The sequence below is a fragment of the Arachis ipaensis genome, chromosome B02 (assembly GCF_000816755.2).
Source record: "Arachis ipaensis cultivar K30076 chromosome B02, Araip1.1, whole genome shotgun sequence".
NCBI classification, from domain to species: domain Eukaryota; kingdom Viridiplantae; phylum Streptophyta; class Magnoliopsida; order Fabales; family Fabaceae; genus Arachis; species Arachis ipaensis.
Genome location: NC_029786.2, coordinates 72,766,919 through 72,770,484, shown reverse-complemented (window position 1 = coordinate 72,770,484; position 3,566 = coordinate 72,766,919).

The window sequence follows — 3,566 nt, the reverse complement described above, 5'->3', positions numbered from 1 at the left end:
ATCATAAAAAAAGTTATTTTTTTAATTTTTTTATATCTTCTTAAAAAATTACAATTTAATATTAAAAATTACACTAAATATTAATACTACTATTTTTTATAAGTCAAAATTAAGAAAAATTACTTCTAAAATTCCAAACGGACCGTAAGCCGTTTTAACTTCAGTTCACTCCAGTTACAATCTTAGTAAATATAGAAAGAAAATGCCAAAATGGACACAGTAGTTGCTAGTATTGTATAGGCCAGATATTAAAATGTTGAGAGAAGGATAAATAAATTTTTGATATTTTAATCTACAAAAATTTAAGTTTTTTAAAATTTAAAAATATATTTAAATTTTTAATTTTTTTTTAAATTTGGACGTATCGATTTTTAAATCTAATTTATCTTATTTTAAAAATTCTTTTATTTAGTGCATTCCTCCAAATTAAAACAAAATCACATTTGATTTTATTGTTAGGTCTAACATATTCAAATGAACAAAGAAATTAATGTATTCAGATTTTAAGAAAATCAATGATTTAAATATATTTTTAAATTTTTAAAAATATAAATATTCATAAATCAAAAAGTTAAAGACCTATTTATTATTTTCTCTAAAATATTTTACTGGTAGATATTTAACGGACAGAATGAAGGGGTGTGTTTGCTTAATGTGATACAAAATGGAACAAATAGGGAGGCATTAATAATTGGTGCAAGCGGCAATTCAATTTGCTCTGGAAGAGATGGGTATAAAAGAAGGCGATTTGAAGGTAATTGTGATTAATAAAAGATGGTGGAAAGGATAAAAGAGGTTGAAGAAATTTGTGGAGAACAAAAGTTTTTGAGTAATAAGACATATAACTTAAAATTTCTGTTCAATGTCATAGAGGTATGGAGCATAAAGAAAAAGGAGAACTAAAACTAAGAGGACTATGGGAACAACCTGCAATCAGGAATGAAACATGGGTGTCGCCGAATGCTGAAATTTAATAAGCTTGAGGCAATATGATGATATGGGCATAAAAAAGATAAAAAGAAGAATGTTTGGTGTGTTTTTGTTATTGAGGCAATAATGAGTTTGTTTTTTAGAACAAAAAAAAAATATTAAAAATAAGATATAAATAAAAAAAATACAAAATTTAGTATTTTTATATTTTATTTAATAATAAAATAGAATAAATTATAAAATTTTAATTTATTTTTATTTTCTTATTTTAGTATCTCATTCTTATAAATAAAGGCAGGGTTGTGACGGTGATTTAGGAGCTGTGGCAGTGATACATATTTTCTTATTCTTTTGTATTAGTTTACAATGCTTTTTTATGAGTGTCTTGTTATTGACGTGATACATGTATAATGAATGCGGCTGATTTGATGTGTTATGTTTGGTGTGTTTTTGAGTTCAATTATTATTTTTTAAATTGTTCAAAATATATTCAATGGTATTTGTTAGAGTATCTAAAAAAGATTGTCTTATTACTAAAATAGATTAAATAATTTAAAGAACAATGCACAGAAAAATCATATTATGATGAACGAGTACGTGAATAACTTTTAGGAAAATTAGTGTAAAACTTTCATGAACCGAACTAAAGTGTGCAGTAAAATCCTAATAAGCATATTATAAGATCTTTAAATCATATCGTTGACACATAATGAACTATATTAATTAAATTATAATATTCACCGTTCTCGTAACGGAAAAATAATAATTATCATTACATCACCAGCTCCCTATCATAATGTTATTTTTGAATATTTTAAGTGCAAAATCACCATTAACAGTAATATTTCAGCAATTTTTCCTTCTCTTATCTAATATGCGACTGCAAAGAATAACCAAGCTTCCACCTGATATACAGACATTAATTACATTGTCCTGCGATTCGGATATATGCAATTTTAAATCTGGACTCCTTTGTTTTTATGTGATGTGCAATTTTTCCTTTCATATGATCTCTAAATGCAACTTGTTTTCTTACCTTGTAACTGATGTGACAAAACTTGTGACTCAGTGTACTTAATTTATTTTATTATATTTATGTATCATTTATAAAAAAAATAATATATATTTATTTAAAGGATTAATTTACTTAGTACATAGATAAATTAAGTGATTAATTTCTTTTGTTGTATTGAAATCTTTAATAAATAAATTCCAATAAAAATTACTCGAAGCATAAATAAATTCCAACTACTAATTACATAAACTAATAATTTATTCTCAAAAGATTAGACATATTTGTCATATAATTTCATTAGCATAATTATTCCAATAAAACAAAACAGCAATTGAGATATGAGTTAATACTCAAAATGGTCCCTGAAATTTGACTTCCAACGCAATTTAGCTCTTAAACTTTCAATTGACTTAAATTGTACCTTGAAATTTTGACCCGTGCCTCAATTTGGCCCTTTCGACGTTTTTCGTTACCGGAAAACTGACATGACAATTTTAAATGACACATGGCACTGTACGGTTAGATGATGTGGCCAAAATTTTCAAGGCATCAATTTAACCCCTTACAATTTGAATATAAAACCTAACGCAGCCCCAATTCCCCCAAATCGTAGTAGTCTCTCCAAGAGTTAGAGGGCAGCAGCCAATATTTAGGTAGTTCTAGCAGAGCTCGTTCGCATAGTGGCATGGGTGAAGAAAACGATTTGTATAGAGAATTATATTCATTGATTTTGCTCTCTGTATATGCTTATTAATGAATTATATTAATTGTGGTACTTGCTGTTTCAGATAATGGGAAGAAAAGCTAATCCTGATGCTACTTTTTTTGATATTGAGATATCGTATTATAAGAAGAAAAAACACGTTGAGATGGACGAAGTTCCATTTGAAGGTTCTAAGGAAAAGAAGCCATCGAGTGAATTGGATGGTTTGGGTTTGGTAAGGCCTATTCTGGCTAAAGAGGCAACCTTCCAATCCACTGATAACAAAGTTCCATTGGAGAATAAGAAATTGAGCCAACAAGAGAGTAATGCAGAGAATGTCAATAAAAGTATTCTGAAAAAGCCAACAAAGGTAAAGTGGACTTGTTTGTGCAAGTTGCACTGCAGAGAAAGCCGCAAAGGTATGTGAAATTACCATTATAATTGTATATTTTTGACAATCTTATTTTGGGTATGTTTGGATTTGTGTTGGAGAAAAGAGAAGTGCGTTTGAGTTCTTTGAACACTTCATTTTTATGTTTGGCAACGTTTTTATCCTCTAAACGCAGAAGTGATTTCTATCTTCAACCCACATTTACCAAAAGTTACAAATTCTAGCTTTTCCACACATTTTCAAGTTGGATTAAAATTTATGTTCTGTGTACCAATTATGTCCTTCATTATTCATATGTTTGTTTTTTTATAATATTTTTTTCTAATATTCTCTTATGTATATTATTATTTTTTATAAAATTTCTGTTTTTTTATATGAGTTCTTTTACTGTTATTGTTATTTCTTTTTTGTATGGAATATTTTTTTTACTTTGTATTATAATTCTATTAATCCTATTAGAATACTAAAAAATATTGAGAGTACTAAAAAAAATATTAAAATTTATTTAAATATTTAAAATAAAATTA